The 24,989-nt window shown below is 45.7% G+C and overlaps 1 protein-coding gene across 3 annotated transcripts in view; it reads right to left on the bottom strand.

The window, feature by feature from the left end:
- Positions 1–9,690, bottom strand: part of BACH2 (BTB domain and CNC homolog 2) — a 197,755-nt gene extending 188,065 nt beyond the window's left edge. For 2 of the 3 annotated variants that reach the window (XM_054194556.1, XM_054194558.1), the window contains exon 1: positions 9,596–9,690. The gene's annotated coding sequence lies outside the window, so the exon portion shown is untranslated. Of the gene's footprint in view, positions 1–1,885; positions 8,674–9,595 lie in introns of those variants that run through there. The other variant, XM_054194557.1, reaches the window with a different exon arrangement.
- Positions 9,691–24,989: the final 15,299 nt, after the last annotated feature.

Raw genomic sequence — 24,989 nt, 5'->3', positions numbered from 1 at the left:
GAAAAAGACAAACAAAAAATTTCCTTGCGGAGTGCTTGTATTTGCACTGGCCGTGAACTTCCAGCTACGACAAACTACGCAACAATTTTATAATTTACCATGAGTTTTACATTTGGGTTAGCTCCCTGACCTGCCTCATGGTTACTTCACACCATCAATTAATTTGGATTTCTTTAAAAAGAATTCTGCACCACACTTCCCCTCAGTACCCATTCAATAACGGTTACAGGAATAAATGAAGGGATTGGAAACGAAGTCACCAAGTAGAGTCAGAAGCATTTGGCAGGTTACAGGTTCAACACACAGAAGTACCTCAGGCACAGCAGATTCCTGAAGTTGACCTGAAGCAGAATTTAGGTTTCCCAGCTCAAGAGCAAGACCTAACCAAAGTCTGCAGACACTTTGACTTTTGCTAGTGAAGTTCTGGACAAAAGTTTGCCCAATATACATGGCCAGCATTCAGATTTGCATAAAATCACCACTCTGGTGCTGCTCAGGAAGACAGGCGGGTGGCAGCAGTGCTGACCCCTTCCCGAACATCAGAGACCAGCTCGAACAGCTACACAGGGCTCAAGGTGATCTGGATTTCTCACACGGCAAAGGCCCTGCGCCCCACAGCTCCCCTCTGTCTCCCCTGCTTTAGCTCTGCTGCTCTTTGGACCTGTGGTCTTACTCATCAAATTGGCACGTGCTAGGCTGGAAAGCAGCATCAGCTCAGTGAAGTCCAGCAAGTACACGGCCAGGCAGGATCTCCTGCTTTCACCCAGCAGTCCAAGGGGTTACCAGCTCCTAACTTCACCCTCTTGTTATGAAGGGTGAGGTTCAGCTCCCTCCTTCACCTGAGCAAATTCAAGCCACTCCGATCATCTGCTGAACCCATTACTCAACACCTCTAAGTGCACACACTTGCTATCACCCCCAGAGTGATAAAAGGTTGCAAGGAAGACCTAAGGGTCTAGGACTGCAGCCACCTGGTTCAAAAAACTCCACGGTCACGAGGTCTGCTCATCTCCTCAGCTATAACTTAGTTTTAAAATCTAAATTCACGAGAGCTCATCACAGCTGAGAGATGGGTGACACGACCAGGTCACATCAGGCCAGGAGCAACCAGAATCAGGTGGGAATAACAACAGTTATTTGAATATTTGCAAAACATAGTACTTTTGCATTTTGTTAACATAGAGGACTTGCTTGATTGAGTTCTGTTTTCCTCTAACGTTTCTTTTCAATCGTCTGTTGCAAACGTAAGCCAAAATTAAATGGCCCAAACCTCTCCTGCCCTAGCAGCAAGCTCTTACTGCCATGCTATGGGTGAGGCTGGGCACAAGCTGCTAATGGTTTTCTGGAGTGCCACCCCATTGCAAAAGCAAGACAAGAGTGACCTTCAGGAGATGGGGCACGACGCTGTGACAGTCACTGCACTTTGGGGGCCAGGTGTTTCAACAAGTTTTGTGTTAATTTGATCCCTTGTTCTTGCCAGACCCTGCGGTAAACTCCACCAGCAGAAAACTAACCCTACACGTACAAAGAATAAATAATCTTCTGCCAATTTAGCTCTCAGGGCTGGCCCACTGTGGGATGAAACAGGTGGCAGAGCACGGGCAAAGAAAGGAGAGGAGATGATGCAGAACAGAGTTAGTGCCTCAAAATTCAGTAGCGACAGTGTCTGTTGTCCTTCACAGGTCCAGCCCTCAGCAATTTTGGACTCAAGTCCCATTTCCGAGTCAGCAGAGCTCAGAACACAGATGAGATTCATTTGTCATGACCCAACCCTCATGATACTTCTGACAGCAAGATTTTCTGAAGACATGCTGAAATCAGAGCGCTGAACCTATGTCCTCTCAAACTCTGAATAACCGTTGACACCGTATTTTGTAGTCCTTACCGATCATTCTTCTGTGAACTTCTGCAAGAACCGTCCATAAATAAACCCCTTAAGCTGGAAGATGGCCTTTTCTGCTATACCGATCTGCAAATAGTAAAATCTCTCTTATTGTTGCCATGTAACAAACAACTGGGTTTTCACATGTTTCAAAGTTATATCTCCACAGGCTTCTGTGCCTCTATTTTTAGTGCGCCTCTCCCAGTAAGAAGCTACAAGACAAAGATTCTCCATCACAGCCTGGTTATGCAAGAAACTAACAGACGCATCCAAGGTATTTCAGCACAATCCAAATTAACTACAGAAATATATTTAACTATTTGGTGGTAAAAGATGCCTGCTGACACTGAGGGAGCTGGGATATGCCTAGATTTACTGTGGATCTGCCCCAGAATGGATTTTGTAAAAAGCACACTCTGCTTTTAAAATAGAATAATAAGAAACAAAGAACCACCACATCCTTATAAGGCATAACTTACTAGCATAAATATTGCAACAACAGAGAAAGTAAACACGAGGTTTCATAAACATCGGAATTTTCACTCTAACAGGGCAGAAAAGACCAGCTCTGCCTCATTTATAGTCTTTAAATCTTGTAACAACACAGGCAACTTGAAAGCAGGCAGCAACACTCTATATTAATGCAGCAGATCAGGAAACACTGATTGGACTACCATTAAAAGGAGAATACTTTGCATAAAAGAATTAAAACTTCATAAGCTGTAACAGCAGTGAGGGCACGCTCTGCTTATATGAAAACAAAATAACCTTGTGTTCCACAAGGTGCGGTTTCAAACAAAGCGCAGTATGCGCTAGGGGTTGCTTTGTTGCACTCAACACTGGGCAGAGCCTTTACAGAAAGATTTCAGCCTCACAGGTAAATAGCTAAAAGGATGCCAGCACATTTGAAAACTATTACTTAAAAAAAAAAAAAAAAAAGAGAGAGAAAGAAGAATTTAATAGATCACTTTCTGATTTGCCCTTTTTTCAGTATCACTTTCAGTACTGGAAGACGTGCGTTTCCTCCTAGGTAATGACAGACACATCCTGCAGTTGTCGTTTATTCTTTAACTCCTATTTTCCGTTTACTTTCCTCTCCGGATGCTCTGACCACAGCTCAAACAGCAATACAGGTCACTCGGCAATCTTACTGTCCTCTCTTTACCGGAGTGGAAGAGAGGTGGAGAACAGCAGCTCGGCAAGACGAGGTGGTGCGCCAAGTCTTCCCCCACTCGACATAAATAGATTATACTTTCCAGATGCGCATCTCTGACATTGAGGCCAAGCGTCGGCAACACTCACTGCGGTGAAACGCGAAACACTGAGGAGATGGGAGAGGGGAAGATTTTAGCACCGCAGGCAGTGGTACGATAAGGGGTTGGTTTTGGGTTTTTTTTTTTTTTTTGGAGAGTACAAGATCTTTCACTGTCGCATAGCAAATCACTAAAGCTTCTATAAATTTTAAAAAAAAAGAAAAGCTCAAAGTAATATTTTCCAACCTTTCACTAAGAGTAGGGGCCAAAACCACACGTTTTAAAGGTCTTCCACAGTTATATTATTAGAAGTAGAAGCCCTACTGATACTGATGAGTCATTTGTATTGGCGGAAACCAAGAACACCCATTTTCTTCATGTGTTACAAAGCTCTCAATGTGGTTTTCTATTCATTGCTGGTCGAAGTAGTTGACTAAAAACAAAACAAGTGACAAGTACTCACCTTTTTGTTATTAAAGCCTGTTTTGTACCACCTGATTTTGTTTATCACACTTTTAGAGATCGCTTATTTTTCCCCCCGATTCCACAAAAACAAGAAAAATACACAAAAGAGGACTATGAATCTAAACTCCGTGACAGTAAATCCAGAACTGCAGACGGGTAATTCACTCCGCTTCTGCAACGGCTTTAGTGATCGACTAAGAAAGGAAAAAGAAAGGAGGGAAGAAAAAAAACCACAACAAGAAGATCAGCTAAAAATCATCAGTCAGCAGCAGCTATCGTTTGAGGATCCTTATGAGTAATTAGAATAGAATCTGTAAATAAAGAAGCAGTTGTACAAGAGCATAAGTTTTCATCTTCATGCAAATGAAGGAATCCTTTCACGCTAACGGCCAGTGTTATCGCCACACAGGAGTTAAAAAAAAGCAGCCTAAGAAGTAGCAAAATTTTGAAAATTAAAACCTAGGTTTTTAAAGTTTAATCAGAATTCCTTGCTGGCATTAAAGATTTCTGCCATGAAAACGGGTGGAGGGTAGGAGACTGTACAGCTGGCAATTGGCAAGGGAAAATACAATTCATACACTGGACTTGCCATATCCAAATTGGGAACAATGCTTGGGGGAATATATATATATTTTTTTAACGTCCCATTCACAAAAAAAAAAAAAAAACAAACAAAATAAACTCCAGCGGTTTAGTCCTGCTGAACATCCGTAGCATCTAGATGCACTTCCAGCACAAGCTCCGCAGCGGTGCAATGAATTTCTACTTTACACTACGCACCTAGCAAGAAGAGCAGCAGCCTGGCAAAACAACAGCGTATTTTGACATTACTGGGGAAGAAAACCACAGCAAAGCAGTGACCGGGGAACTGAAAATAACCTTTGAACAACAGCTCAGCACTGACGGTCTCTTCTGCCTGCGCCTCCTATTGTGGATAGTTTATAGCGAGGGTAGCTCCAAGCTGCACCAGACACGTGAGTCAGCAAGAGCAGCTTGTAGGAAACTGCTGACATGTTCAATTGCTCTCACATCCACCGAACACACCTACCCACGAAATAAAAAACAGCCTGCATGCAAATTGGGGTAAAGGAACACCTCCACACCTACAGTTCCTGTTTTCCTAGTACAGGTTTAAATTTTAAAGCAATCACTAATAAAGAAAAAAAAAAAAAAAAACCAACACAAAACCCCAAAAAAACCCACCTTGGTGGATGTCAGCTATAATAAGTAGCTATGATTAAGTCTCAAGGGTCATTTTGTTTATTTAAACAGACATAACTGCTTTTCCTCTTTTCAAAAAACAAAATTACCGCTCCACAGCCCAGAAGCCCTGCACAGTGACAAGCAATAAACAGTTCCTGTTTTTCTTAGCAGGGAGACTCCTTTTGAACCTATGCACCAAAACCCATCTACCCATCACAGCCCAGGGGAGTGTCTTCAAAGCTCAGGAGCAGAAAAAAAATAAGCTTCCAGCTTCCATTTCCACCCCTACTAGGGGTAAAGTGGAAATTCACAGGGTTTTCGTTCCTAACAGCTTTTTAAGCATCTGTTCCAATGACAGAATAAACAGAGAAAGTTATTGGTCAAGCTATATGCAAATTACAGGTCTTGGGAATAAATCTGGGAGGATCTGACCCTTTTAAGTCACCTTTCACACTAAAAAAAAAAGAAGACGACGGTGTACCTCAGGTCCCGGTGCCTCTTGCTCCTGTAGCCACCACCACCTCCTCCTCCTTCTCTCCTTCCTCCGAGACGCTGAATCTCAAGTGTCCCAGCTTGCTCTGAGGGCAGCTTGGCACCAAGCAGGTGTAAAGAGCAAAGGCAGAGCAAAGGCAGAAGGAGACTGGGGAGGGACGAGGAGTTATGCACGGAGGGGCTGCACGCCTGGCAGCCCCCCTAGCCCACGCAGGAGCTGCGGTTCAGCCCCCACCGCACCAGGAGCTTTTTGTGGGCAACCTGTCTCAAGCCAAACAGGGACGGACACGTCTCTGGGTGTGCTGAGAGGCCAGCCCAGCGCAGCTGGTGTTCTTCAGGTTGTTGCTGCAGCTCCTTCTGCATGAGGATCAATGCGATCAAGCAGACAAGCCTTCTGAGCCCAATTTTTGACGGACCGACGTTCCACCGTACATGTAAACTTTTAGCATAGAGGTTTTTCCAAACTTATTCCCTTGCTCCTTTTTATTTACCTGTTCTGAACACGTGTTTGCTCTTTGATCAACGCCATTAGTTCCAGCAACTCGGGTGCTTCGAGTCCATCACTGGCCACAAAAGCATTTGTATGCATTCCACTGCTTGGCTGTTTTTTAAATTATAATTCATAGTTCAAGAGCGGCACAGCAAGTAGTGCTCTTTCCCATCCACTACAAAGATGCTTCTGCCTAACTAAAAAGCAAAACTAACACATTGCAACTCAGCTGGCTATATTCATACATTTTACATCTTCTTGATGCAAGCTTCAAATGAATGCGTAATATTCAGGCAGCTGCCAAGGTTAATGCCTTTTGGCTGAATTTAAAGGAACGATGACCAATTTTTGTAAAAAGCCGAATAAGTGTTTTGAGCACTATTCTGGAAAACCTTAGGGAACTACTGGGGGTAGAAATCTACTGCCCATTCAGCTACTACAACAAAATCATTCAGGCACCTCCTCAAGTATCTGTAAAGAACTGCAGTATCAGAAAGAATCTCTTCCACATTCTCTTGAAGCATTCGTAGTCAGGAGGCACACTGAAAGCAGCAGGACTAACTCGGACTTGGAGAAAGCTAATTAATACCGACTTAAGTTTAAACCCAAATTTTCTTCAACCCGTAAATGGAGTGACTGGTATGTTTCCCCTCAACGTAGTTCAACACAGAAACGACTAATATATGACCATCACATCCAAAATGAGCTGAGGTGGAAATTCAGACCCAGAGGTGAAAGACGGATGCGTGCATGCCTTCAAACACTAAGCCAGATCTGCCAAACACTGCAGGTATGTTCATGCAACTTGTAAACTGAGAAGCCATTCAGAGAGCGTTCCTTCAAGTAAAAAGGCACGTACATTTTGATTTGAATACATAAACCGTGTTCGTACTACTTAAATTAAAATCACAAGAGACTGTTCACGTCACACAATAAACGGTATTCAATTTACGCCAACAGTTTATTACATAAAAATGTCATTACTACCGAAATGATTACTTTGCATATATTAATGTTACACATCTAATTTTTCAGCTTAGTGCCATAAATGTCTCTTAGCTATACTTTAAGAGGTCTCCTCTTTGTCTTTGAGTATGTGAAGTTCTAACCAAAAAGAGTATCACAGGCACACAATGAGAAAACACCTCTTTTTATTCTTCATCAATTCAAAAAAAAAAAAAGTGATCGCCGATTGGTTTTTTTTTCATGGCTGGTGATAATTTTAGAGAAAACCTTAAGGAAAATAACTAATTGGCCATCACATTGCAGCCTCATTAAGAAAAATAGCTATTGCCCTTCAAACAGAAAATCAAGCAATGAAAGTTTTAAAATAGGCAAAGGCAAGCAACTTCTGTCACATTCCACACTACACATCATCTACAAAGGGTTTTATTTTCAGCTCTCTTTATCATTAATTACGTGCACACCGAAAGAGATACGCAAGATTGCTATACAGTACGGGGATTTTATTAAACTCATTAATTTCAATGAGTGTCTGAGGCCTTCTACAATGCTGAAGATTCACCTCATATTTGGAGCGCCATGTCAATGGCTATTTATTGGGATTTGGACCATTATTCTCAGCCGGCAACTCGGGTTCTATCTCTAACTTTCCTTCATGCCCAGCACAACAGAGCAAACAGCCAATGTTTTCTTGCTGCAAAATGAACGACAGAAAGCAAAGAGGGAAGGCGAGGAGGGCTTCCCACCTACACCACCGGCATATCCCGCCAGCGTGCATGACATTAATACCAGCGCATGCTCGAGATGTGCCTCCAGGTCAGAAAAGGACTAGGAATACCTGTCCTAGCTCTGCTTCCCAGTGGGAGATACCTGGGCATAAACAATTGCTGATGATTAACCAGTCGGGATCTGTCAACATGTGCATCAGTCCTGCACCTTCTGTGCACACCTTTCCCATCCAACCCTCACAATTGTAAAAGTTTTCAAAAAATTCAGTTGTTGAAGCACAAATTACACAGCCAGCACACTTGCCCAGAAATGCGCACTCTGCTCCTGTGGTGCCTTTCTGCAAAAGACCTCTGAATATCTTGACAACCACCCTATCTGTAAAATCACTAGGGACCTTTCTTGCCCACTTGACAGCTCGGCGTACATCTGTTTGAATGGCTCCTCCAGTGTTACAGAGCAAACTAACAGGAAAACCAGACCTATGATCCTGATTTTTCAATCCTCTACTTTTCCAATTAGTCACGGCTTCCTTCCATTTCTTCCAGAGCACCTTCAGAACAGCCTTTGAAGCCGGAGGGTCAAATGTGAAAAACGATGCTGAAAGCACAGGTTCAATACACCGCAGGGAAGTACAACACCGATCCATTTTCCTGCACAAGTGCCCAGATCCCAGTGGCGGGGGGAAGGCGGGTGGATACAAAAGGCAACGCAGGCTTTTAAGAAGAACAAGCTCACATCTGAAGTGGAATTTTATTTCTATCTGCCAGATGTAAAGACTCCTACAACACCGGTTCCAGGCTGTTGCTACAACAGCCCCACAGACAACAGCTTAACACGCAACCTTATCATTTTATTCCCTCCATCTCATCAAACACAATTATCTCAAATTTCGGTATCTACATACCTGAAGAAGTCAATTTACCCAAGCACTACCACCCTCTTCAAACTGCAGAGCATTCCACCATTTGCAGCAGAATCCCAGACAATTCCCAGCCTGGAAAAAAACCGCCTTGTTTCTAGCTCGAGCCCCAGAATAACAAATTAAAATATGCACAAGTTTAGCGACAGTTCTGAAGTCTTCGAAAAAGGGCTTTCATCACCAAAGCACTGACACAACGGCTTCAACTAGAGCCACACTGTAATTTCCCAATCTTCCCGACATCCTAAAGAGTGACTCTAACAAGGTGTCATCCCTTGCTTCAGGTTTATTGTTAGAGTGAAAAAAGCGGTTTATTATTCGGGGGAGGGGGGGGAAGGGGGGGGAAGGGGGGGTTCCGGCAAGAAGGGGCACAACGATCTCACGATAACCGAAGCGTCTGCAAGCAAGACACCCGCCGCATGACCAAAATAGCCCGCTCCACAAAAGGAGAGGCATGATTTCACACTTCGCCGTCTTTCATGACAAGCCAAGCGTCTTCGCGCCACGCTGCGCCGCCGTGCCCACTCGGCTCCGTTTCACCCATCCAAGAAACTGTTCCCGGAGTTCGCATCTCCCCCCAAATCTGCAAAAAACCGGGGGGGGGGGGGACGACGAAGAGGGAACGGACGGACACACGCAACACGGAGGGGAGGGCGCGGTGCCCGCCGGTCCCGAGCGGCTGCAGGTGGCCGCGGCGGGGGCCGGGGGAGGGAAGGCGGCGGGACGGCCCTCGGCGGAGGGAGGGAGGGAGGGATGGGGCTGCCCCCGGGGCTCCGTCCCGCCCTGCCCGGCGGGGCGCGGAGCGGGGCGCGGAGCGGAGCAAGGAGGTGGGGGGGAGGGAGTGAGCGCGCAGGAGGAGAGGCGGCACGGGGGCTCCCGCCGCGCGCTCCCCGTTACGCAACGCAACGCAACGGCGCGTGTTTCCCACTTTCAGGAATCGGCAGCGAGCGAACGCTCCCGCAAAGCTCCCGCGGCCGCTCCCGGGGCGCAGCCCCCCGCCTCACCCCGCGCAACAGCTGCGCGGGGAGGAGGAAGGGGGGGAACAACAAAACACGCTGCCCACCCACCCCACCCCCCCCCCACACCCCCCTCCCGTCCAGCCTCCCCCCAAACTTCACCACCCCTCCCACCCACCCCCCCGCCTTCCCTTTTCCCCTTCCCCGGCGGGGTTGCCGAGCCGCGGGAACCGGCGCACTCACCTCGCCTCCGCGCAACTTTCGGGGGTCGCCCCTCTCGCTGCAGCCTGGAGGTGGGGAGGGAGGCCGTGGGGCGGGGTGGAGCGGGCCCGGGGCGGGGGGGGGGGGGGGGGGTAAGGCTGTTACGGCTGAGGTTTGGGGAGGGGGGGGGGGATTTGGCTCTTGTTGTTGCTGCTGCTGTTGTTGTTTCGGAAATTCTTATTAATATTTCTCTGCGGTCAGAAACCTGCACCCTCCCCCCCCCAAAAGGAAAAAGAAAACCCCGACCCAGACGCTCATCACATGGCGATTGCTTTGAACCAGCTGCTTCCAGAGCCAAAGTCTTGCGGAGAAAAATAAAGGGGGAAGGGAGGGAGGGAAGGAGAGAGGGAGGGAGGGGGCTGGCAGGGGGGCCGGAGGAGGAGAGAAAGCCGCAGCGGAGGGAGGGTGGGAGGGGAGGGGGGGCGGGGAGCGAACGGCACCGCGGCGGCTGTGCGGCTGCCGGAGCGGCACCCGGGGCCGGCGGCGCTGGCGGCCCGGCGGAGGCGGGAAGGAGGGAAGGCGGCGTCGCGCTGCTGCCGGCGGCCGCTGCTTGCCCGGCTCTGCCGCCCGCTCGCTCGCCCGCCCGCCGCCGCCTCGCGCGCCCCGGCCCCGCGCCGCCCCCGCCCCTTCAATCGCTACATTGTTGACATTCGCAGGCTGACATCATCCTCCCCGCCCTCCGCTTCCATTCACAACAACGCTTTACGCCAACGGCGCGGCACAGCGCCCCCTTCCTTCGCCCGCCCCCGACCGCCTTACGCACAGCGAGCGGCGTACGGCCGCTCCGCGAATAGCGGGGCACCGCCGCCGTCCCCACCCGCCCCGTCCCGCCCCGCCCCGCCCCGCCGCCCGGCGCATGCGCAGAGCTGGATCGCGCCCTCCCTCTCTCTGTGTGTGTGTATGTGTGCGCGTGCCGCCGCGGGCGCCGGACCCCGCGCGGGGGGCTCGCGCCGGCGGCCGCGGGGGCTTGTGGGAGCCGTAGTCCGCCGTGAGGGGACAGTGGGGCCGCCATGGCGGACAGGGGCGGTGGCGGCGGGGGTAGGCCCATCGGAGCGGCCTGTCCCTGGCAACGGGCGAGGGGTGATGTCCACCTCCCCCGTGGGCAGGCGTGGGGGAGGCGGCGGGGCCCGGCAGGCCCGGTCGTGCGGAGGGCGAGGAAGGGCTCGTCACACAAGGGGCGGCCCAGGGGCCGAGTGCGATGGCAGAGGGTAAAAAATACCCACCCGGTCACCCCTTGTTGCGTCGGTGTTGGTCCTGGAGGTGTTTTAGGCGCTCCGCCCTCGGAGAAGCCTCATCCTACAAAGCACCCAACTGCCATGAGTCAGCCCTGCCCCACATCGCAGAAATAGATAAGTGCTCCCCAGACTAAAAGCAAAAACAAAACCCCATCAGGTCCTTCCAGTGCGAGTTGATCGTTCTTTGCCTCATCTCAGTGGCAGGCACAAAGTGGCTGTTTTCGAGTCCTTTCCCACCCCGAGGCTTGGCGCCATGCTTGCTTTCACCCAGTGGAAAGCCGTGATTCCTGAGAATTATCCCGGCGCCTGGCAGCCAGCGCTTCTGAGCTAGACCCCAAATGCCATGAGACACGAAATGCAATTGGAAGAACCGGTAAATGAATAAACTACATTCTCCAAGGCTGAGTTACTCAGACGGGCTAAGGCAGAAAAACATAAAGATGAAAGACGGCTGATAAAAAGGAAAGTTAGAAAATAAATGATTCACAATAGGGGCCGTGAGTGAGATTATCTCTGGAGACATCTCTAATTAAAGGGCGTTGGATAACTAGAGGGTTACATTTTCCTGGGTCAGTGGTCTTGAAAAAGAAATTGCAGTTGCAGTAATGTCAATAAAGAATGATGGTGACCTACTGCTAACAAAAGCACGTTCAGTAATTAACATGTGCATGTTTGTTATTTTTTCTGTGTTTATGTCAGTTTTTGTTGTACATTTTCATCCTCTGTTTCCCCCTTTCATTACAGACAGACTATGTGTAGTGTTTTCCATATCTTTTAGAGAGGAGCAATTTCTGTGAAGTTATTTCACTGATGTTTTCTCCTGAAATTGTAGCAGCTGCATCAGGGTACCTGCATTTTCCAAGTCTACTACACCACAGAAAACTATGCAAATACTGTGTGCCAACACAAAATCAACTCTTTGTATGTAACAACAATATTGTATATTGTCACTTTTCAAAAGCGTAGTTCTCCTCTGCCTTGCATTTTGCACGGTTGTCCGCTTGTGTAAAGTGAAAAGCATTTTAGTTTAGTAGCATTTTACCCCTAGTTTTCATAGCTACATGTGGCTGCAGAATAGCACCCCACTGGAGAATTTGACTCATAAACCTCACTTTCCCTTTCCAAATAATGTTCATACAAAGCCTTGCTCACAACCACCATTTAGGTTCTGGTTCTTCAGACATACATAGTGTTAAGCACGTGAAAAGTCCCACAGTGTGTAAAGGGACTTGTCATGTGTTTAAACGCTAGCAGGGCTGAGTCTCCTTGTTGCCCTGTTTTTCCTAGAGACACAAAAATAATGTTGTATTGGCGTGAGAGATAAAAATACTATATTGAGAAGGACTGAGAGATAAAAATAAGCCATGCAGCATTTTTAATGCTTTAGTTAGCATGCTACGTGCCCATTATGCCACTGCATTCGAAGTGCACATATTCTGTTGTTTACAACACGCTACAGGAGATACGGCTCTAGGTAGTCAAAGCTGGCCAAATAGAAAACTCAACAAAGCACTCTGTATAAACATCTGCCCACAGCGCACATTTCTGAAAGGCACAATAATTGCCATTTATCTTCCTGGCCGACATTTAAAAATGAATGTTCCCATTTGGCTTAAAAGAAGGAAGCGTAATGTGGAAACGTCCATTTTAGATTTTATAATTCTGTTTGCTCTGTGATAAAATTTGCAGTGACTTCAGTGTGACCCAGATCGCACTTGTGCAGGACGGAGATTGGCAGAGAGTGAAAGAAGCTAAACCCAAGAAGGGGTTGGGCACGTTGGCTTTTTGAAACCTCACCAAGCACCTCTATGCAGCTTTTGGTACCCAAATACTGTTGGTAATTTTGTAACCAGGGTGGTCAACTCATAATGGAAGACAGAGTTGAGATTCCTGTATATCATTCAGGTCCTGATTTTATTACGGTCCGTTATATCTCTGTATAACACTAGAAAACTGGGGAAAAACTAAGCAGAGTTGATTTGCAAGGACAGAAGGAATATTACACAAACCGAATGAAATGTACTGTTTAAAAATGCTGATTTTATATCATGTATATTACATTTTAATGCATTGGCTTCCCAATTTATTCCCAAACTGCTTATATTCCAGCAACAAATCCAGTCTGATCCTGTTTCCTTTGCAGTCAACTATCTTCATGCCTCAATTTTTGTATATGTAACTATTTCTGGACCATTCTTCTTGAAGTACAGCCAAACGTATACTCCAGACAAATATGAATTATTTGAAGAGATGTCATGTATGGCCTCTCAAAATGATCCACGGTTTGTCAAGCAGCAACAACAAAACAAGGTAAAATAAATGTGAAGAGGTGCAATTTAGAAGTTATCCCATGAATACGTGGGGGATAACTCACCGTGAATGCTGCAGTGCTGTTCTCGAGAAAAAGCTACATCCTCACATTCAACAGCTGGTTTTAGCTCAGCTCTGCGGACAAATTTCCCACTTACACGTTACCTTTACTAATGTCTTAATTAGGTGGTTTCCCTGGACTGCTGTGACTTTATCCCTTTAGAGAGGACCGCCTGGTTGAGTTTATGGCACTTGACCTACTTTTCAGTGTTTTCTTTATGGATAACACAAAACTTTCCAGAATACTTGAATTATGAGTATCTATTTCAATCATATTTCATATGTAAATTTAAAAGATTTTAAATGGAATCCAATATTGTAAAACATGTCCCAACATCCCTTTCTGAGATCTCATTTGCATATCAATCTCGTAACTGGAATAGTCTTAATAGTGCCACTTATTGGAGAGCTCTGTGTATTGCAAGATATTTCAGTCACGTATTTATGAAAACAAATTGCTTTTTCCTGGTGATAGGTAATTCCTAATTTAAAGTGCTTCAGGAAGAGGTGAAAGTACTGCAGGGAGCAACTTCTGTTGCAGCCTCGGATTCAACCACGCTGAATCGAAGTCTCTATGAATGAGCAACACGTTAGTGGATCTTATGCAACTTGATCTTTACAATGGTAATGAAGGAGTGAAAAAGGAAAAAACAGGACAAATTTTGTGGTTTTTAATTCAGGAAATTGTCATTTCCTTCCAAAGTACCTTTTACCCTGCAGCACCTGGGTGAAAAAGATCAGCTTTTCCTGGATAAGCCCTGGTCCTGTGCACAGGTCTAAGCCATTATTAATAATTACGCACATATTCTCCTGGGCTGTGCAGGTAGAATTCATGAAATTGCATCATTTTCTTTGCCGTGATTAAGAAATTCACAGCTGATTACTGATTGTACTACAGGCACCATATGGCTTTTCGCAATCGGATTCTCACACACCCCGGGTACGTTGCGTTTCCAGGAGCACTGACAGGACGAACGGCCCGCCCTGAGTCAGTGGCTGTGACGGCTACGGAGGAGACATTGTCATGGTGCGTGCCATCAAAGATCCACAACGCGATGTCTCCGCAGCGTGCCTTGACATCACATCAAAAGCGCCACAAAGGAAAGTTTGCCGTGCACAGAGCATCAGATCTCTGGCATGATATTTTGAGGTGCTTGGCAAGGTATAATATTTGAAATATATTGAAGTGTTAACAAAGCGTTGTTACTGGGGCTAAAATTACAGTGTCAGGAAGCAAGGCAGGAAAAAATGGCAGGCATTGACCTTTAAAAACATAGATGCAGATAGCATAATAGAACGGGAATTTAAGGAGCTGTTGACTTCATATGTCAAGAAATTGAGGGTTGGAAATCATTAAGGTTTACACATTATGTCCAAAACATGTCTGTTGTAGTCACTAAGTCAAACGGTAGGATCTTCTCTGGTGGTTATCTTTAAAAAAAAAAAAGAGAAATAAAGCGTTCAGATCACCTGCTTGCTGGGCTTGCCAGACTTTGGCTTGACATATAGTAATTTGGGAAAAGTAATTGCGACACCTGTGCTAGACAAATAGGATGAATGGCCTCAAGATTATTCTTTCCATTGGTCCGACAGGAGGTCAGAATTCATCAGCCAGCCCCAGAGCAAACACAATCCTAACAGCCTTCTGGTGTCTTGAAGTTCAATGCTGTGAGAGGCAGTCCAAATACAGCCCACAGCAAGTCCTGGAGATAGCGAGGTTAGGGCTTTGTCCTTGCCCATTTTGTCTTAAAATCAGTGCAGCCTTCTGAGATTTTCATTAACTCTAGTACTGCTTTCAAATTATTTTTTTTATTATTTAGTATGTTCGTTATTATTCACAGTTAGTGAGTAGCGTTTTAGAATTTGCATTTAAACTTATATTTTAAAATACAATATGTAACTACTTTGGGGTTGGGTTTTTTTGTTGGTTTTCTTTTTAGTGTTTCAAAGGTCAAATCTGGCAAATTCCCTGATTCTGCAGGTCTGGATGATCCCAGCGTCTGCTTCTAAAAGCAAGGACATCCATAATGACATATTTAAACCTCCGTTCATATTCCCCTATCACTAAGAATCAGCACAGGCAAATCAGCTCCAAAAGTCGTTTGAGGGCAATTGTGGACAAAGCTCAACCTTGTTTTAGCTCAGCTTGCTGAAAAGCCTTGTAATCCATTTTTTTTCAACAACCTCTGTCTTTACAGTTACCCAGAAAAGTGAAAATATCTGCAGCAAACTGTGAGAGCACGGACAAAGCATCTGCCTCGACAAGGTTGTCCTGCAAATTAGGGGATGCAGAAGAGGATTGGGAAAAAGCTCCTCTCTCTTAAGCACTGCTGAGGGAGGGAAAACATCTGGGACTGGAGAACAAGGAGGCACACGAAGGTTAATCCAGATGTGACGGAGCGGTGTTTGTGCTGTAGACAGTAACTATCAGTCATGAGACTTTTTCCATTCAAGAGCAGAGAGATATTTCTGAGCAGTCTAGGTCGTAGCTCTGGCATGTGGCAGGACACCAGTAATCTGGCAAGATTTAATTCAAAGTCATGATTTTGGGAGGGAACAGAAGATGAGTAAGAAAAAAAACACTCTTCCGTGTGGAGAAACTACTATTTCTAAGGAATCTTCTACTCCACGTAATCTTTAACATCAGTGAGAGTTTATGCACATGCACCAGTGGCTGACTAAATCCAAATCCACTAATTAGAGTAAAAGCCTTGAGGTAATTATTACGTACAAAGAAAGGTCCCGGGTTGGTAACGTCTCTGACTTTCTAGCGCCCGTGATTCTGCTTTCAATAGACAACTGCAACAGAGGCTCAGTGCAAATAAATTTCTTTCCTTCCAGGCTGGAGTGTGCAGCCACAGCCCAGGACATCTTGCTGTCGTCACAAGCAAGTCAGGAGGAGTTTCTTCAGAACTGGTAGTGGTGGTGGGATATTGACTGGATACCCAGCTGCCACTTGTGCCTCTGGTGACCTCACCCTTGGTCCTCAGCGCTGGGATGCTGTTGTGGTGGCCATGCACTCTCTTTGTCTCTGCAGGAGGAGACGTACTTTGCTGAGCACGCTGCTGCTCCAGCTTCTGGTGGTGAGTCATGTAGGATGTAGCAGATGGCGGGAAACACGAAGCCATGAAGACAATGCAATGCTGGTAGGACTGGGAGAAGAGAGTGGGGCACTGGAGATGGGCAGTGGAGATGGAGAGGAGGAGGAAGCAGAGTTCAAAGCCACCAACTTCGGCAGAGCCTGGCAGTGGCAGACGCTGCTGTGTTATGGGGCATGGCCAAGGTGCCCTTCAGCGTGCCTTCAGAGGGAGGACTGGGAAGTGACACACAGCAACATGCAGGAATGTGAAATTTAAGAGACAGGTCTGAGCGTCGTGTAGTTTGATAATAATGTGTGCTTCATGTAGCTGAAACATGTCAGGAGCATAAGAAGGCCGTGGAGGTCGGGGAAGCCTTCTGGCTGAAGAGAGGCCTCAGAAGGACCGGCAGGAGCGCGGGTGAGGAACATGGAGGATGCAGATGTACTGGTACTCAGCAGGCACACATAGGCCATAGCAGTGCGGTGGCTCCCACTGCCTCTCATGGCCTTGGAGTAAATGTTGGAGTATTTTGGAGTTGCTATTCCAAGCTAAATCCCTGATACCGTGCAGTTCTGAGGTGGGGATGGAGTGCTTCAGTACTATACTGAAGGCTTTGGCTTTTGCGGGGGCAATTTATTTTGCTTTTAGCTCTAATACTAACCAAAGAACTATGGACCCCAACAAATCTGTGGGTTTCCAGTCAAATAACCATCAACTATTCAATTAATTTACTTCTCACGTAAATTGCTTTTGCTTTTTTAAAAAGGCTGCAGGATGTTCTTGCACTGTAAGCAAGGACCGGGACAGAAAATATATTTCTGTAAGGGTGAAGATGGCTCTTTCCATGCAGAGGGATTTATAAGCTGCATTCATATATTTTTTGATTAATAGATAGTGTTGCTGAAGCGTTAGCACTTAAGGCAGAGGTCAAGTCTCTGTTATTTTTCTGTCTTAGAGGTGAAAGCAGAGTGCATTGGCTTGCAGCCTGTGTGTGATTTTTATTTTTTTTTTTTTTGTATCCACAGCAAATAATTGTGACCCCTGATTACTGGAGTGATTTAAAACTGCTCTTTGCTATGTTAACTTGAAGTTGTGAACTACAAAGGTCTGCTGTGAATAGCATATGAATAGAAAAGGGACTCTGCTGGAACTCGCTATTATGTTTGAAGTTGGTAGAAACTAGAGATTGAAAAGACCCACTAGTTCACTGAATGAATTCATTGCACATGCAAGATAGAAACTCCTTGCACAGTGATATCCTTCCTACATTTCTTAGGAAAAAGAAAACATGTTGAGCTGTTTCTGGAGAAAATGCTTTGACACAATGCAATCCATTAGGATGTCTACATTTTGACCTGGTCTGCCATCTAGGTAATTTTTGCATCAAATTTGCAGTGTCAGTTGCAGAATGACTAAAAAATTAAAGCTTCATGTGGAACAAAGATGATTTATTATGTATTTCTCTTTCTTAGGCTGAAAGGAAATGTTATTCCACTGCTGTTGCAGTTCTGGTGTTCTTTGAAGAATTGTCAGTTTACTCTAAATGTAAATGTTGTGAAAATATATATATGAAATGCAAGGTTGATAATGTGTTTTTTTTTTTACTTTCAAATACAAGTCCAATAAAACATTTTTTAACAACTGGCAACCTGTGGTGTCTGAAATTCAGATAATGATATGAGTAAAAGCTTGAAAGCAGTCAGTAAGGAAACAAAAAATTGGTGATATTTGGTGATTATCCCAAGTGGAAAGAAAAAAATAAACAAAAGCTGCAAAGAGTGACAAGCAGATTCCATGAGAAGAAATTTCAATTGTCTAATAATTGAACTTAATTTAATTTAACGAGACGCGTAGGCCAAGAAACCTTTTTCTTTTTTTTTTTTCTTTTAATGGACTTTCATGGGAAGTTGATAGAGTTCCTCAAAGGAATAGACTTGCTAGCTGCAATTTATGTATGGTACAGCCTACTTTTGTCTTTAGCTTATGAAATTTGGTCTAGTTTGTCATGACTACTTTCTTTGTTAAAAGGTAAAATGCACATTGGGCAAATGTTCTATGGCAATTTGCATAAAAAGTGATGACAAAGAGCAATTAATTCCTCATTATTATGCAGTGAAATGCTACTTTGCTCCTAAGTGACTGTAGAGGAGGGCTTTTTCTCTGTGTGTAAATCTGTTGCAGCATTGTTCTAAAAATAGTACTTAAGAGCCCTCTGCACTCTTTATAAATCAGGGTCTTTGACACGCCATTCGATTCTCCACGGAGAGATTTTTCTCACACATGCTGAACACTACAAGTATCGCCCCAAATGTTCATCACAATAATAAGCATCAGAATTTTCTTAGATAAAGCAAGATAGAGGAATTTAATATTTTGTCAAATTAGATCTCTATCCTTTTTATCTGGAGATCAGTATTCAAAGTACACTCAGATCACACACAAATAGAAACATATTCCTGCCACACACAGCTAGTCTGTGCAGAACAAAGAGTCAAGATATCGTTTTCTATGAAGGCTTGATTCCGAGTACAGATTTCATTACTGGCTCACCATAGGATAATGAAATTCCTTCAGGGCAAAGATGAGGTACATCAAAGAGGCAGCGTGGAGAGGCAGACTTTGTTAGTGCATGCTCTGTCACCTGCATTACTGGTCCTTGCCTGCCTTTAATTTGTAAGGAAATGCTAGTAATTCAAAGTCTTTTATTGGACCAACTTATATTTATATATATATACATGCATACATGTATGTGCATACGCACATGCACACAGAAATGTATATTTTTCAGAACGCAGGACCTTCTGGAAGTTGTGTGACTTCTTTGCAGCTATAATGGAATGGAGAAAATAATTAATTTTCTTGCTAGCAAAAATGACCCATGCGGGTCCTAAAAGCATCTTTGCATTTAGTAAATAAATGCTGTCTGCGCCGTGTAGATAAATAACCCTTCGTGCAACGTTGCCTTTTTATTTCTGTAGCAATTCAGAGTGACTTTGGTGCTTATGGAAATGAGAGGCCAATGCTCGGTAAGACCAGGAGCTGCTGAAGACATGAATCACCCAAGCTTTCCCACAAAGCTTTGCCAATGCGGGAACAAAAGAGTTGCCCTACAGAAAGGCATCACGGGTCTATCTAGTCCAGCATCCCGCCTCTGGCAGCGGCCAGTAACTGATGCTTCAGAGCAAATCAAAACCACAGCAAGCCCTCGCTAATTACGAGATGCTATGCATAGAGGAAAAAAAGGTTGATCCTGAGTCACAAGAGAGCAGTTTATGCCCTGAAGCGTGAGGTTTGATTTCCCTTGTATCCGTTTGCTTAACTCACACAGTTGCAAATACTATTTATGCTTAAAAGAGTTTCTAATCCTCTCTTGGATCCTAATCAACAATCTGCCTCAATAACCTGAGTTACCAGGAAGTTCTTGGGGCTGATCACACACTGCGTGGAAGCTTTGTGCTTTGCTAGTTTAGGGAAAGTTTTCCAGCCTTGGCCTAACACCCACTGCCCCGAGGATCGGACCTCATTGTCTAGATGAAAAATACCCAAGCTACCACTCCCATCCCCTTGAGTCCTCCCTGACTGGAGCAGTTGATTCTTTCCCACCCCCGGCTTGCAAAACTATTGCTTTGGGTAGATTTGTTTCGCTGGCACAGGGCAGTGGCTCCCGCTTTCTGTCCTTCTAGGAGGTTTGGACAGGTTCCTCCATGCGCCTCACCTCAGTACGAGAGCGAGAGGTCTGCCTGCAGGCAGGGGATGCTGCCTGGCCACGCAGTCTCCCACTGTTGTGAAGGAGAGGGCAGTGACGGGCAGAGGAACAGGGCAGAGGAGAAGCTCACGGAAGGCAGCAGTGATGCCAGCTCCTTTCTGCTCTTCCAGCATTTCCTCCTGAAGTAGCCAGAGCTCCACTCAGGGTGCTCTGTGGAAACATGCAATGCCTGTGAGACTCCCTCTCCTTCCCAGCCTACTCCAGATTTTCTGCTCTCCTGCGCAAGAATGCAAGCAACGTTTTCAAATCATCCTTTTATGACCTTGAATGACCTTGAGCATGATTGCCGAGGGGTCTTGGCTGCATTATAGCAGAGCAATAATCCTCTCTGTGCTCTCCCCATCGACTGTGGGTTTCTTCTATGTACATCTCAAAATGGTTACTTAAATCCAGCACACAGACTGTAACAGTAATACCAGAAGGTAAAGGAGATCCAAAAAAGCTTAACTACCTCCCATGGGGCGTAAGTGCTGAAGCCTAAAGGTGTGACCCTGAGCTCCTAAACAGAGAGGTGCCTTCTAAGCAAAGTGGTGCCCAAACTCTGTAGGTTTTCATCTCAAAGCTGGCCTTTGTGACCTGAGGCTCTCGTTGCTGCTCAGGTGCAGACAAGCATCAGTTTTGATGGTGGCAAGCAGACTGGTGCCTAAGGGTGTGCTTCCAAGACAGCTCCAAACAGCCCTCGTGGGCACTGCTGCCATCCCATCCCCACCTCTGGCTGTGTTTTCCCGCCACTCCCCCGCCGTTTGCCCCTTGGGCAGACACTGGTGTTTGTTTGACCTTGTAGTAAGCTGGTTTGGGAGCTAAAGTGGCTGCACGTTTCTTCGCAGGATTAGTTTTCTGCCAGCTTAACTTCCTGAACCAGCTGACCAGGAGATCAGATGAGACCAGGGCTGGTGCAAAGGGAGGAGTGGGAATGGGCGGCTTGGGACAGGGCAGGGCTCCCTGGACTTGCGTGGACCTGCAGCCTCAAGAGTCCAGCAATGAGGCACCTCTGCCCCAGCCCGGCACCCTACAAGAAGGTGCTCTGCCCGCTCAGTGCTCCACAGCGTGGAGGCTCCCCAGCATCTGCTGTGGGACAGAGCCAGCAGCACCTCTGCATTTTTGCGAGGGGCAGCGCTGTAAGTCCAGGGAAGAGCGGTGGGGTGGGGAAGGAGGAGCAGGGTGACAAGGGTGTCAGGCAGCGGGCTCAGACTGCGAAGAAAAAGTGACGAGTCTCTTGAGATGAGTGGCTCATTACAGGCTCTCGAGCCCCACGGGCCCCTTTGGTGCGAGGCAGGGGCACCGGGCAAGTTGGGAGCGCTGCAAGGGCTGGGCACGAGCAGCCTGTATGAGCAGTGAGGATGGACATCTGCATGTTTTGCTGGATGCTTCCATCAGACCCAATGTCACTCATGCCTCTGTTTCCATCAGCTTTCCCAAGATCTCTTCGGCCGTCGCTCCAGCTATGTCAAACAACAAAGCAAAACCCAAATCACAGCCCTTGTTTAGCAATGATCTCCACGCAGGGGATACAGCCTGCCAAATACAGAGGTCTGAAGCTGCCTGTGGTGTGTCAGTCTGTTTATCTAGCATGGCTCGTGCTGTTTTATTTGCCTAAGTGTCATCACCTGTGTTCTGGGAGAGGTGGGAGGGATGTCTTCTGCAAGCTATACTGAATTTTCCTAAAACCACTGAGTGAAGAGAATGCCATTTCATGTCAAGAAACTTATTTCACCTATGTGTGTGTTACGTTGTATTCTTCAGACTACATTTTACATGCCTGCGGTGCATTCGCGTGACCTACTGAAATCGCTCGCCTTCTTCCATAATTTATGCTGCCCTTCAGTCTCAGCAGCGTGCATAAACTTCAGCGACGCGTTGTCACTCCTCCTAAATCATTGTGAAAAATCATCCCAGGAACAACCCTGGAGCCGGGGCATCCTGCATTTTGCCTCCTCTGCTTCCCAGACCAGGCTCTGAGGTGGCAGGATGACACAGCAGAAGAAAAATCACGGCCAGCAAGGTGTGAAATAACGTCCCCGATAGTAAGAAATTAGAATGGATAATGTGTTAGTACGAGCCTTGGCATGGCTGCTTGACCTAGTAGTGTCATCCTGGAAACCCCAGCTTTCCTGAAGGCAAATGTTCCCCTTTCTCTTCAGGCAGCCTCTTCGTAAAACCTCACGGTGAGCAAATAGATGTAATGGAAATGGGAAGACATGAGGGTTAACCTTTAAGTCACCAGGGGGTTATCATTTACCGTTGTCACGCAGGACTGTACCGAGGTTATTTGTTTCCTATCACTTAATCCATTTATAATGCAGCGTACTAATCCACAATTTGTCGTTTGACCCATCGCTGTGGCATGAGGAGCTTTGCCAGAAGCATTTTGAAAACCCGCTGCCCCTTCCCACTTCCTTAATTCGCTGGGACTTTTTGCAGGTTTGAGGGGGGAGAGCTGCAGCCCAGCTGGTCTGACCCTGCACCCCCAAATTAACCTCGTCCATGGTTGCATGCAGTGGGCATTCTCAGCCCTGGGGTCGGCATTACCTACGTTCATTTCTGACTCACCTTTTGGAACAGGGAAATTCTTTAGTCTCGGGAAACACCCTTGTTTTTCAAAGTCGTGTTGCAGGCTCTTGCCAGTCACTCTGTTCTGAAGTTTAGCTGCTTCTGAACACTCCTAAATTCTTTTAACTTCATCAACTTGGTCTTCTCAACTTGCTCCAGTACTTCTTCTTTAGAAATGTTTATCTTCGTACTATCACACTCATCATTTCCATAAATTTCCAAATCCCCCACCACAGTGAAGACAAATGCAAATAATAAATTCAGCTTCTTGAAAATGTCTTAATCCTTGTTAATTGCATCCTTAATTCCTTCGTGACCCGGAGGGCCTACAGAGACACACATGCAGCTTTATTTATGTTTAGTCTATTTGAATAATTATGTATTGTTTATCTTAATATCTTTGGCTATTTGCTCTCTCTCCTCCCTCTGAATTACTACCTATTTACAGTTTACTTGTGACTTGTGCTGAGCTGGTTTGGGCAGAATTTCTAACATGTCTGTGTGAAGGCTTCCCTGGTGTTGTCCTGGAGGCAACATCTCTGAAGTTCATAGCACCCTGCCCTTCTTCCAGCACAGCAACTCCTGCCTTGAAACAGCCTTTAAGGCTCGGGAATTTCTTATAAAGGTTTTGCTTGCGTCGGTTCAGTGTGATAGTGCAGTGCGATGTGATAATTTAGTGAGGCATTTGATTTTTTTAAAATATTATTATCGTTAACAACGATATTAGCCAGGAGAACAACTTTAACTTAAGGTTGTCAGATACTTTCTTCCTGTCAGCTGCTCATAAACTGCCCCATTTTAACCATTGCAGATGGTTTCTTCTCTGCTCCGTGTCAAGCTCATCTATTAAAAATGTGGTTTTTTAAGAAGAGGAGTGGGGATTTTTTGGAAGGGGGATGGGCTGAGGGGTGAGGGAGGAGGCGAGAGTGGGGCTGAACGGGGAGCTGGTGGGATATACTGAGAGTGCCTGACCCGAGGACCACAGCTGAAATAAAGCACCTGCAGCCAGCAGCCCCTCTTGGCTGCCTGCGCGGGCGACTTACAGCCTGCACTCTTGGAGCTTGTCATTCGTACAAACGCAGCGCGGGACGAGACTGCGAACTTAATTTCTATGTCTGATATGAACTAGCATTGAGCCAAACCCGTAACGATGCACGGCTAGCTCACTGCCTTACCCAGCCTCCCATTCCAGGCAATTTTCATTTTAACTCGTCTCTGAGAAGGTCATGAGAGAGAAAAAGCTTTTGACTAGGTTATCTTTGCCTTCTTTTTATGGCTGTGGTACAAAACGGATTAATTAAAAAGGAGAGAAAACTAATCTCTTCTTTTCTCTCATCATGAGAACTACATGTGCTGTGTAAAGTAGAGAATAGAGGTGAGTGCTGTAAGTAGTGGATTATTTTATGTACTTCATGGGAAAAAATTGGCCAGCTCATTTCAAAGCAAGCTATGCCTACAGTACTTTAAAGGGAAGTAGGAGGAAATAATAATAATTATATCTGAATTGGCTTAGGGCTAAATTCTGTAAATGAATATGGGTGTGACTGGGCAAAATGTTGTCTTGATGTTAATCCAAAGGAAAAATGAACCTATCAAACCCAGATTCAGTTGCAAAAGGTGTTATGTGTGTTATTGTATATCCACGCAAGGATATTTGGGGTTTATATTTTCTTAACTGACTATGCAAATTAGCCTACTCCTCATTAACCCCTGTAGGAGCATAGTCATATGAAAAATTATGACAACTTAATTTTGGTATTTCAGTCTTAAAGATCCAAAATGGCCAATGTAAATGTTAGCAGAGAAAAGGAAAAATAACAAATTAGTGAGCTGGGTATTTGTGGGTTTTGCTCTAAAGTAGATGAGAAAGTGGGTAAGGACCAAGGAAGGGAAAGAGCAGTAAGCTTATCTTTATCTACGGAGTTAGTGATATCTTTAGGGCAGATGGGATTATGTTATTGATTAAAGCCAATAGCCAGGGTCGTAGAGAGTAATAAATAAGAAAGTTATTAAAGGGAGCTTATCAGAGGAAAACTTTGATGAGTGGGGCATTAGAGACAAATCAAGGATGGACTAAAGGACAAACAGAGTCCAGTCCTATGTAGTGGAAAAGAGAGCTCCGCTGCAGCTCTTGACCGCAGCAGTTAGCGTGTTGCTGAGAAGCAATTTTTTTCCGGCATCCAGAAATGTATGAGTTAAAAATTCTTTCTCAACTGACAAGGGCTCAGCTAAACAGATCAAAAAGAGAAGGAAAACCAAAACACAAGCTCAGAAGTTGCCTTTGCCTTGTACCGGGAGTCAGAAAGTGTCAAAAGATGTGTCATATCTTAAAAGGCTAAATGAAAAGTTATAGTTCCTCAGTACATGAAGAAAGA

Source organism: Rissa tridactyla, chromosome 3 (genome assembly GCF_028500815.1).
Source record: "Rissa tridactyla isolate bRisTri1 chromosome 3, bRisTri1.patW.cur.20221130, whole genome shotgun sequence".
Lineage (NCBI taxonomy): Eukaryota > Metazoa > Chordata > Aves > Charadriiformes > Laridae > Rissa > Rissa tridactyla.
This window is presented reverse-complemented; position numbering and strand designations above follow the sequence as displayed.